The 12,639-nt window shown below is 45.5% G+C and overlaps 1 pseudogene; it reads right to left on the reverse strand.

The window, feature by feature from the left end:
- The window catches only part of LOC124722224, a 46,505-nt pseudogene extending 37,339 nt beyond the window's left edge, over positions 1–9,166 (reverse strand).
- Between the last annotated feature and the right edge of the window lie 3,473 nt (positions 9,167–12,639).

Below are 12,639 nucleotides of genomic sequence, written 5' to 3' on the forward strand. Positions count from 1 at the left end.
TCGACGATTTCTTAAGTAATAGAACTGACTATGTAGTCCCCGACGGCGAGTGTTCATCAGAGACAAGGGTATCGTCAGGAGTGCCCGAAAGAAGTGTGACAGGAGCGCTGCTGTTCTCCATATACGAGGGATGTCCAGAAAGTAAGTTGTGATCGGTCGTGAAATGGAAACCACTGGGAAAATCCGGTAAAGCTTTGCAGAGATGTGTAGGGCAGTGTCTCAAGTATGCCCGTCGATCCTGTCGCGTCGCTCTTTTCAGTTTTGCGTGAACTGTGAGCATAGGGAATAGCGTCTCCCGCCAAGTATGAGGGCCTGGTTAGAGATTTCGCCTGTGTCATGCAGCCCACATAACACAACTGTCGAGCAGTTCCTTCTTCATGCCAATTCTCTGTCGCACACTGCAGGGGCAATGAAGACGCTCCTGCAGCGTTTCCGATGAGAAGAGTTTGATCACCCACAATACAGTCTGTAATTGGCTTCCCCTGAGTCTCATCTCTGCTCACAAAAACCGCTGGCTATGAAGACAAAATTTTGTCCACAGACAACGAGCTGCAGACCAGTGCAGATAACTGGCCGAAAGCACAAGCGGCTGCTTTCTATGGCGAGGATATTGGAAAGTTGATACAACACTACTACAGAACTCTAAGTTGGAGCGGCGACTGTGGAGAGAAGTAGGTGGAATGTGTATCTAACTGTTGCAAATAAAACGTTTCTGGTTTTCATTGTGGTTTCCATTTCGCGACCAATTAGAGCTTACTTTCTGGACAACCTTCGTACATATACGATTTAGCGGACAGAATGAGCAGCAATCTGTGGTTGTTTGCTGACGATGCTGGGGTGTACGGTAAGGTTTAAAAGTGGAGTGAAGTGGAAGAAACAAGACGACTTAGAAAAAATTTCCAGTTGGTGTGACGAATGGCAGCTAGCTCTAAAAGTGGAAAAATTTTGGTTAATGCGGATGAGTAGGAAAAACAAACCTGTAATGTTAGTATACAGTATTACTAGCGTCCTGCTTGACGCAATACGTTCGTTTACATATCTGGGTATAACGTTGCAAAGCGACATGAAACGAAACAAGGATATGAGAACTGTGGTAGGGAAGGCGAATGATCGACTTCGGTTTATTGAGAGAATTTTGAGAAAGAGTGGTTCACCGCATATAGGATGCTGGTGCGACCTATTCTTGAGTACTGCTCGAGTGTTTTGGATCCGTACCAGGTCGTACTGAAGGAAAACATCGAAGCAATTCAGAGTAAGGCTGATAGATTTGTTACCGGTAGGTTCAACGAACACGTAAGTGTTACGGAGATGCTTTGGGAACACGAATTGGTATCCCTGGAGGGAAGGCAACGTTATTTTCGAGAAACAGTTCAAAATGGTACAAATGGCTCTGAGCACTATGGGACTTAACTGCTGAGGTCATCAGTCCCCTGGAACTTAGAACTACTTAAACCTAACTAACCTAAGGACAACACACACATCCACGCCCGAGGCAGGATTCGAACCTGCGACCGCAGCGGTCGCGCGGTTCCAGACTGTAACACCTAGAACCGCACGGCCACACCGGCCGGCCGAGAAACAGAATCGAGAAAATTTGGAGAAGCGGCATCTGAAGCTGACTGATAAACGATTCTATTGCCGCCAACATACATTGCAGGCAACGGCCTTGCCGCAGTGGAAACACCGGTTCCCGTCAGATCACGGAAGTTAAGTGCTGTCGGGTGTGGCCGGCCCTTGGATGGGTGACCATCCGGGGCGCCATGCGCTGTTGCCATTTTTCGGGGTGCACTCAGCCTCGTGATGCCAATTGAGGAGCTACTCGACCGAATAGTAGCGGTGTGCTGACTACTCGCCCCTCCTATCCGCATCCTCAGCTGAGGATGACACCGCGGTCGGATTGTCCCGATGGACTACTTGTGGCCTGAAGACGGAGCGCAACATACATTGCAAGTAAGGACCATGAAGATAAGGTACATGAAATTAGGGCTCATACGGAGGCATATAGAGAGTCGTTTTTCCCTCGCTCTATTTGGAAGTGGAACAGGAAAGGAAATGACTAATAATGGTAAGGGGACCTTCCGCCACGCACTGTACGGTGGCTTGCGGAGTATCGATGTAGATGAAGTAGTAAGCTATCTGACAGTGGAAAGCTCTCTCTCGAGAAAACGAAACAGCATATTTTCACAGCGTAGCATTTTCTTTCTCACAGTTGCTTGTAACGGAAAGTTTATGCATTGGTGATTAAAAAATATATAGCCTATTTTCGTCTGAATGCTAGTAGAGTACTGTGTAACAGTTTTAAGTAAAACTGTCAAGAGCTTTTTGAGTTTTCTGCTAACAACGTTCTCCTTTAGGTACTACATATACATTTGTATACCACACATATTAAAAAATATATAGCCCATGTCCATGCAAACGTTTATTAGAGTATCATGTAATCATTTGAATTAAATTGGTCAAGAACTTTTCGAGATTTTTGCTAACCAACGTTTACTTCTTCCGTGTTATATATATATGTTCATATATTACATATATTTAACAAATATGCAGCCCATGTCTACCGATTATTTTTTAGAGGAGCATGTAAAAATTTCAGATAAATTGGTCAAGAGCTTTTCGAGATTTTTGCTAACAACGTTTTCTCTTTATGTATTACATATACAGGATGAGTCACCTAACGTTATCGCTGGATATATTTCATAAACCCCGTTAGTTTTGTTAGCACATCTGAACATATAAACAAATACGTAATCGGTGCCGTTTGTTGCATTATAAAATCTTAATTACATCCGGAGATATTGTAACCTAAAGTTGGCGCTTGAGTACCACTCCTCCGCTGTTCGATCGTGTGTATCGGAGAGCACCGAATTACGTAGGGATCCAAAGGGAACGGTGATGGACCTTAGGTACAGAAGTATGTGGTATCAGCATGATGGTGCACCTGCACATTCCGCAATTAACACTAGGCTGACCCTTGACAGGATGTTCGACGGGCGTTTCATAGGACGTGGAGGACGCATAAATTGGCCAGCCCGTTCTCCTGATCTTACACCTCTGGACTTCTTTCTGTGGGGTACGTTAAAGGAGAATGTGTACCGTGATGTGCCTACAACCCCAGAGGATATGAAACAACGTATTGTGGCAGCCTGCGGCGACATTGCACCAGATGTACTGCGGCGAGTACGACATTCATTACGCCAGAGATTGCAATTGTGTGCAGCAAATGATGGCCACCACATTGAACATCTATTGGCCTAACATGTCGGGAGACACTGTATTCCACTCCGTAATTGAAAACGGAAACCACGTGTGTACGTGTTTATCTTTTACTGCAAACGAGACAAACTTCAGCATTTGCTGTATAAATTACAAAACAGTTTTTTATTATTACTGCATATCGATTTCAATGACAGAGTGATCATCTTCAATGCTAAAATGAAATAAAAACACGCGAAGTCAAGCGTAAATGATTAATGCACAAACATAAGTGTCATTTTACAATAGAGAGCATTCCGTTTTTCAAGGTAAAATACATGCCAAGACAAAGTCCTGTGGCCCCATATAATCATGCACAAAATATAACTTCACACAAAGGCGTTTATCTTGAAGAACATGCCAACTAGCATGCAAGATTCAAACTGAGCGAGTTAAGTTGCATGTTTGTGATGGACACCCTCTTTATTGAACACATTTACGACACAGAGTGTTTGTTTGCACAGAAGAAGACAAAAGCTGTACAGAGATTTATATTCACTGAAGCGCCAAAGAAACTGATACAGGCATGCGTGTTCAAATACAGAGATATGTAAACAGGCAGATTACGGTGCTGAGGTCGGCAACGTCTACATAAGATAACATGTGTCTGGCGCAGTTGTTAGATCGGTTATTGCTGCTACAATGGCAGGTTATCAACACTTAAATGCGTTTCAAGGTGGTGTCATAGTCGGCACACGAACGATGGGACACAGCATCTCTGAGGAAGCGATGATGTGGAGATTTTCCCGTACGAACATTTCACGAGTGTACCGTGAATATATAATGGTGATTATATAATGGTAAGATAGAGATTTAGGAACCAGGTTTTAAATTGTAAGACATTTCCAGGGGCAGATGTGGACTGACCACAATCTATTGGTTATGAACTGTAGATTAAAACTGAAGAAACTGCAAAAAGGTGGGAATTTAAGGAGATGGGACCTGGATAAACTGACTAAACCAGAGGTTGTACGGAGCTTCAGGGAGAGCATAAGGGAACAATTGACAAGAATGGGGGAAAGAAATACAGTAGAAGAAGAATGGGTAGCTTTGAGGGATGAAGTAGTGAAGGCAGCAGAGGATCAAGTAGGTAAAAAGACGAGGGCTAATAGAAATCCTTGAGTGACAGAAGAAATATTGAATTTAATTGACGAAACGAGAAAAAAATGCAGTAAATGAAGCAGGCAAAAAGGAATACAAACATCTCAAAAATGAGATCGACAGGAAGTGCAAAATGGCTAAGCAGGCATGGCTAGAGGACAAATGTAAAGATATAGAGGCTTATCTCACTAGAGGTAAGACAGATACTGCCTACAGGAAAATTAAAGAGACCTTTGGAGGAAAGAGAACGACTTGTATGAATATAAAGAGCTCAGATGGAAACCCAGTTCTAAGCAAAGAAGGGAAAGCAGAAAGGTGGAAAGAGTATATAGAGGGTCTATACAAGGGCGATGTACTTGAGGACAATATTATGGAAATGGAAGAGGATGTAGATGAAGATGAAATGGGAGATATGATACTGCGTGAAGAGTTTGACAGAGCACTGAAAGACCTGAGTCGAAACAAGGCCCCGGGGTAGAAACATTCCATTAGAACTACTGACAGCCTAGGGAGAGCCAGTCCTGACAAAACTCTAGCATCTGGTGAGCAAAATGTATGAGACAGGCGAAATACCCTCAGACATCAAGAAGAATATAATAATTCCAATCCCAAAGAAAGCAGACGTTGACAGATGTGAAAATTACCGAACTATCAGTTTAATAAGTCACGGCTGCAAAATGCTAACGCGAATTCTTTACAGACAAATGGAAAAACTGGTAGAAGCCGACCTTGGGGAAGATCAGTTTGGATTCCGTAGAAATATGGGGACACGTGAGGCAATACTGACCCTCCTACTTATTTTAGAAGCTAGATTAAGAAAAGGCAAACCTACGTTTTTAGCATTTGTAGACCTAGAGAAAGCTTTTGACAATGTTTACTGGAATACTCTCTTTCAAATTCTGAAGGTGGCAGGAGTAAAATACAGAGAGCGAAAGCCTATTTACAAATATGTACAGAAACCAGATGCCAGTTATAAGAGTCGAGGGGTATGAAAGGGAAGCAGTGGTTGAGAAGGGAGTGAGACAGGGTTGTAGCCTCTCCCCGATGTTATTCAATCTGTATATTGAGCAAGCAGTAAAGGAAACAAAAGAAAAATTCGGAGTAGGTATTAAAATCCATGGAGAAGAAATAAGAACTAAGGTTCGCCGATGACATTGTAATTCTGTCAGAGACAGCAAAGGACTTGGAAGAGCAGATGAACAGAATGGACAGTGTCTTGAAAGGAGGATATAAGATGAACATCAACAAAAGCAAAACGAGGATAATGGAATGTAGTCGAATTAAGTTGGGTGATGCTGAGGGAATTAGATTAGGAAATGAGACACTTAAAGTAGTAAAGGAGTTTTGCTATCTGGGGAGCAAAATAACTGGTGATGGTCAAAGTAGAGGGGATAGAAAATGTAGACTGGCAATGGCAAGGAATGCGTTTCTGAAGAAGAGAAATTTGTTAACGTCGGGTATGGATTTGAGTGCCAGGAAGTCGTTTCTGAAAGTATATGTATGGAGTGTAGCCTTGTATGGAAGTGAAACATGGACGATAAATAGTTTGGACAAGAAGAGAATAGAAGCTTTCGAAATGTGGTGCTACAGAAGAATGCTGAAGATAAGGTGGGTAGATCACGTAAGTAATGAGGAGGTATTGAATAGGATTGGGGAGAAGAGAAGTTTGTGGCACAACTTGACTAGAAGAAGGGATCGGTTGGTTGGACATGTTATGAGGCATCAAGGGATCACTAATTTAGTATTAGAGGGCAGCGTGGAGGGTAAAAATCGTAGAGGGAGACCAAGAGATGAATACACTAAGCAGATTCAGAAGGATGTAGGTTGCAGTAGGTACTGGGAGATGAAGAAGCTTGCACAGGATAGAGTAGCGTGGAGAGCTGCGTCAAACCAGTCTCAGGACTGAAGACCACAACAACAACAACCGTGAATATCAGGAATCCGGTAAAACATTAAATTTCCGACATCGCTGCAGCCGAGAAAAGATCGTTCAAGAACGGGACCAACGATGACTGAAGAGAACCGTCCAACGTCACAGAAGTGCAAGCATGGGACATTCCATTTCGGAAATCGTGTGGAAATATTCCGAGATCCACAATGTCAAGAATGTGTCGAGAATACCAACTTTCAGGCATAACCTCTCACGACGGACAACGCAATGGCCGACGGCCAGCAGCGGCGTTTGCGTAGAGTTGTTAGTGCTAACAGACAAGAACACTGCGTGAAACAGCCGCAGAAAACAGTGTGGGACATACGAAGAACGTATCCGTTGGGGAGTACGGAGAAATACGGCGTTAATGGGCTATGGTAGTAAACGATCGACGTGAGTGCCTTTGCTAACGGCAGGACATCCTCTGCAGCCCCTCTTCTGGGATCGTGACCACATCGTTTGGGTCCTAGACGCCTGGAGATCTGTGGTCTGGTCAGAAGAGTTCCGATTTCAGTAGGAAAGAGCTGATTGTAGGATTCTAGTGTAACGCAGACACCACGAAGTCATGGACCCAAATTGCCAACACGACACTGTGGAAGCTGGTGGTGGCTCCATAATGGCGTGGGCTGTGTTTACATGAAATGGACTGGGTCCTATGGCCCATCTTAAGCGATCATTGACTGGAAATGATTACGTTCGGGTACTTGGAAACCCTTTGCAGCCATTCACGGACTTCATGTTCTCAAACAACGATGGAATTTTCGTGGATGACAATGCGGCATGCCACTGGGCCGGAGTTGTTCGCAATTGGTTTTAAGAACACTCTGGACATTTCGAGCGAGTCATCTAGCCTCTCAGATCTCTCGACATTAATCGCATCTAACATTTATGGCACATAATTGAAAGGCCAGTTCGTGCACCGGCAAAACTTTCGCAGTTTGGGCGGCTATAGAGGCAGGATTCAAAATCAAATGGCTCTGAACACTATGGGACTTAACAGCTGAGGCCATCAGTCCCCTAGAACGTAGAACTACTTAAACCTAACTAACCTAAGGACATCACACACATCCATGCCCGAGACAGGATTCGAACTTGCGACCGTAGCGGTCGCGCGGTTCCAGAATTAGATGCATCACTACGCAAGGCAAGAAGAGACCTGAGAACACATTAGCAGATATCCGATGACTTTTCCCACCTCAGTGTATTTTGTTTGATATTATCTATAATTGTTACAATTATACCACACATTTTGTACACTACTGGCCATTAAAATTGCTACACCAAGAAGTAATGCAGATGATAAACGGGTATTCATTAGACAAATATATTATACTAGAACTGACATATGATTACATTTTCACGCAATTTGGGTGCATAGATCCTGAGATATCAGTACCCAGAACAACCACCTCTGGCCGTAATAACGGCCTTGATACGCCTGGGCATTGAGTGAAACAGAGGTTGGATGCCGTGTACAGGTACAGCTGCCCATGCAGCTTCAACACGATACCACAGTTCATCAAGAGTAGTGACTGGCGTATTGTGACGGGCCAGTTGCTCGGCCACCATTGACCAGACGTTTTCGATTGGTGAGAGATCTGGAGAATGTGCTGGCCAGGGCAGCAGTCGTATATATTCTGTATCCAGAAAGGCCCGTACAGGACCTGCAACATGCGGTCGTGCATTATCCTGCTGAAATGTAGGGTTTCGCAGGGATCGAATGAAGGGTAGAGCCAAGGGTGGTAATACATCAGAAATGTAACGTCCACTGTTCAAAGTGCCGTCAATGCGAACAAGAGGTGTCCGAGACGTGTAACCAATGGCACCCCCTACCATCACGCCGGATGATACGCCAGTATGGCGATGAAGAATACACGCTTCCAATGTGCGTCCACAGCGATGTCGCCAAACACGGATGCGACCATCATGAAGCTGTAAACAGAACTGGGATTCATCCGAAAAAATGACGTTTTGCCATTCGTGCACCCAGGTTCGTCGTTGAGTACACCGTCGCAGGCGCTCCTGTCTGTGATGCAGCGTCAAGGGTAACCGCAGCCATGGTCTCCGAGCTGATAGTCCATGCAGCTGCAAACGTCGTCGAACTGTTCGTGCAGATGGTCGTTGTCTTGCAAACGTCCCCATCTGTTGACTTAGGGATCGGGACGTGGCTGCACGATCCGTTACAGCCATGCGGACAAGATGCCTGTCATCTCGACTGCTAGTGATACGAGGCCGTTGGGATCCAGCACGGCGTTCCGTATTACCCTCCTGAACCCACCGATTCCATAATCTGCTAACAGTCATTGGATCTCGACCAACGCGAGCACCAATGTCGTGATACGATAAACCACAATCGCGATAGGCTACAATCCGACCTTTATCAAAGTCGGAAACGTGATGGTACGCATTTCTCCTCCTTACATGAGGCATCACAACAACGTTTCACCAGGCAACGCCGGTCAACTGCTGTTTGTGTATGACAAATCGGTTGGAAACTTTCCTCATGTCAGCACGTTGTAGGTGTCGCCACCGTCGCCAACGTTGGTGAATGCTCTGAAAAGCTAATCATTTGCATAATACAGAATCTTCTTCCTGTCGGTTAAATTACGCGTCTGTAGCACGTCATCTTCGTGGTGTAGCAATATTAATGGCCGGTAGTGTATATTGTTATAATAATTGTGGTTAGTATTATAGTTCATTTTTCTCTCTTAAGTAACACTTTACCTTCCATGTTTTTTGAAGTCCCGCCACACAAGAGGATAAATTGGTGTACCAGTGTACCCTTTCAGTTTGATTTATGGTTGTAAGACATTAGTTCTTAATTATCAGTTGTATTGCCAAAACCACACCCTCACACGCACCTCCTGCCTTTATATACATGGTGAACATTAATAAAACCGAAAAACTGCAGGGACGGATTCCTGACTAGAAATGTACGGGAAAGGGTCCTAGAAACTTGTGTCCGGAAATGCATCTTTGCCACGATAGGCAGCGCAAATGAATGAAAGTTCCTCTGACCACGGGCCGTGTGGTCCCTGTGTGTTGCAGGCTGTGTGATTGACGCAGCGTAGTGTAAGCAGCAGAATGCCCCGGTATTCTTGTCGGGATCAAGCCTAGATGGTGTTTGTGTACAGCCAAGCAGATGGAAACGATCGTTAGTCAACACGACTATACCAAACCAAGTGCCCTCACAGGAAGCAACCACATCGCACAACATTTTGGGCGTTTGTGTGATCAGGTTCCTTTCAGACAGACGAACGTGCAGGGAGGCGGGGGACTGTGCGTACAAAAGATTTGAAGGACTATGTTATACTGGATACTGAGGTGAACCCTAGTGCAAACTAAAGCCAAGTTGTCCGCTAACATGCTGTAAGACAAAGTACGAATATGTCTACCCTGCATGACAACCGCTACTATCCCTGTCACCTGAAACTAGTGCAAGGATTATCAGCAGCGGTTTTCCATCCACGGGAAGGAGTTTGTCGATAGTTTTGCACCAGACCACAACGATTATGAGATTTCTGTCGTAAGTCCTCAACACCGACGAAGCAACCTTTACCAGAACTGGCACCATCAGTCTACCTAATCGTCATCTGTTGACTAGAGACAATCCTCGGGGAATAGGTGAAGCGCCTCATCAGCATCAGTTTGGCATCAGTGTGTGGTCAGGGATTTTGGCGACCATATACACTACTGGCCATTAAAATTGCTACACCATGAAGATGACGCCCTACAGACGCGAAATTTAACCAACAGGAAGAAGATTCTGTGATATGCAAATGATAAGCTTTTCAGAGCATTCACACGAGGTTGGCGACGGTGGCGACACCTACATCGTGCTGACATGAGGAAAGTTTCCAACCGACTTTCATACACAAACAGTAGTTGACCTGCGTTGCCTGGTGAAACTTTGCTGTGATGCCTCATGTAAGGAGGAGAAATGCGTACCATCACGTTTCCGACTTTGATAAAGGTCGGATTGTAGCCTATTGCGATTGTGGTTTATTGTATCGCGACATTGGTGCTCGCGTTTGTCGAGATCCAATGACTGTTAGCAGATTATGTAATCGGTGGGTTCAGGAGGGTAATACGGAACGCCGTGCTGGATCCCAACGGCCTCGTATCACTACCAGTCGAGATGACAGGCATCTTATCCGCATGGCTGTAACGGATCGTGCAGCCACGTCCCGATCCCTAAGGCAACAGATGGGGACGTTTGCAAGACAACGACCATCTGCACGAACAGTTCGACGACGTTTGCAGCAGCATGGACTATCAGCTCGGAGACCATGGCTGCGGTTACCCTTGACGCTGCATCACAGACAGGAGCGCCTTCGACGGTGTACTCAACGACGAACCTGGGTGCACGAATGGCAAAACGTCACTTTTTCGGATGAATCCAAGTTCTGTTTACAGCTTCATGATGGTCGCATCCGTGTTTGGCGACATCGCAGTGAACGCACATTGGAAGTTTTGTGGCGGTGTTCGTAGCGACAAACAATTCGCGGTAGAATCGGCTTACGAAGTCACCGCCACATTTTTAATAGCGGGCCGACCGGTCCGCTGGAACAGTGAACAGAAAGATGAAAACCCAAACACTCTGATTAAATAGAAGTCGGTACTTATCTTTATTGATGAAGATACAGAAACACAATAGTAAACTCCGTGTCTACAGAGATCTGTCTAGTTCGAGTCGGAGCGGCTAGGTCAGCGTCGGCTGACGACAAACAACAACTCTGCTGCGATGAACACACAACTGACTAGCAAGTACACAATTCGGTGGCGAGTATACAACTGAGCGGCGAATACAGAACTGTCCTAGCGCTCGCGACTCCAGCGCTTAAGAAGCCAGAAGCCAGCGGTGGCGCGCGCAGACTTGCGGCGATTTGCTGTCTCGCTGGCGCTGCTTATGCGGACGGCGTCCGGACTTTGATGCTGCCAACCTTTTGGCAGCGGGCGCGGTTGGCATTACTGGCTAGGATATAACAGGAAGCGTGTATTCGTCATCGCCATACTGGCGTATCACCTGGCCTGATAGTATGGGGTGCAATTGGTTACACGTCTCGGTCACCTCTTGTTCGCATTGACGGCACTTTGAACAGTGGACGTTACATTTCAGATGTATCCTTGCGAAACCCTACATGTCAGCAAGATAATGCACGACCGCATGTTGCAGGTCCTGTACGGGCCTTTCTGGATACAGAAAATGTTCGACTGCTGCCCTGGCCAGCACATTCTCCAGATGTCTCACCAACTGAAAACGTCTGGTTAATGGTGGCCGAGCAACTGGCTCGTCACAATACGCCAGTCAATACTCATGATGAACTGTGGTATCGTGTTGAAACTGCCTAGGCAGCTGTACCTGTACACGACATCCAAGCTCTGTTCGACTCAATGCCCAGGCGTATCAAGGCCGTTATTACGGCCAGAGGTGGTTGTTCTGGGTACTGATATCTCAGGATCTATGCACCCAAATTGCGTGAAAGTGTAATCACATGTCAGTTCTAGCACAATATATTTGTCCAATGAATACTCGTTTATGACCTGCATTTCTTCTTGGTGTAGCAATTTTAATGGCCAGTAGTGTATTTGGACTGGTTATTATTCCTCGAAGGAGGAACGTACCTGGGCTTTCTGCGGAATGCTCTGCCTGGGCTGTTTGAGAACGTGCCTTTGACAATACGGAAGGTTATGTGGTTTCTGTATGACGGACCCCACTTCCGCATTGCAGTTCGGCGACACTTCAACATCTTCCCCGGACGCTGGATAGGATGCGGAGGTCCTGTAGCATGTTCTGCTATATCACCGAACTTAAATCCCCTTGATTTTTACCTCTGGGGACATCTTAAAAGGGTTGTGTACGCTGAACCCTTAAGAGCGCGTTCATGATGTCTATAAAGGTATTCGGAGAGAGGCCGGAACGTGCGAAAGAGTGCCGCAGTCCATGATAACACGTGCGAAGTCGTGCATTGCATCTCATGGAAGCCACTTTGAACATCTGTTCTGACGTAGATGTGAAGCAGTTTGGTCATGTGTTCCGGTATGATTTCTTGCACGTACACCGTCTATTTCTGAGCAGTATTCATTGGACCTTTTTCTCCTTCATTTCCAGATAGGAATCCTTCTCTGAAGTTTGTGGGTTTTATTAATGTTCACTGTGTGTGTGTACTGACGTAAAGAACATCTCAACCCCAAGACGGAGTTGTGTGAAATAAAGGAACGTTGGTAGGCGTATTTCTACATCTGCAAATGATGTCTATTCCGATTTCGAGCCCATTGCAGAAGAGTGGCGCTAGTAGCGCCACTATGAAAATTCAGATCAGGTTTGCTTTAAATACGCCCCCTAACGGTCA

Source organism: Schistocerca piceifrons, chromosome X, assembly GCF_021461385.2.
Source record: "Schistocerca piceifrons isolate TAMUIC-IGC-003096 chromosome X, iqSchPice1.1, whole genome shotgun sequence".
Taxonomy (NCBI): Eukaryota; Metazoa; Arthropoda; class Insecta; order Orthoptera; family Acrididae; genus Schistocerca; species Schistocerca piceifrons.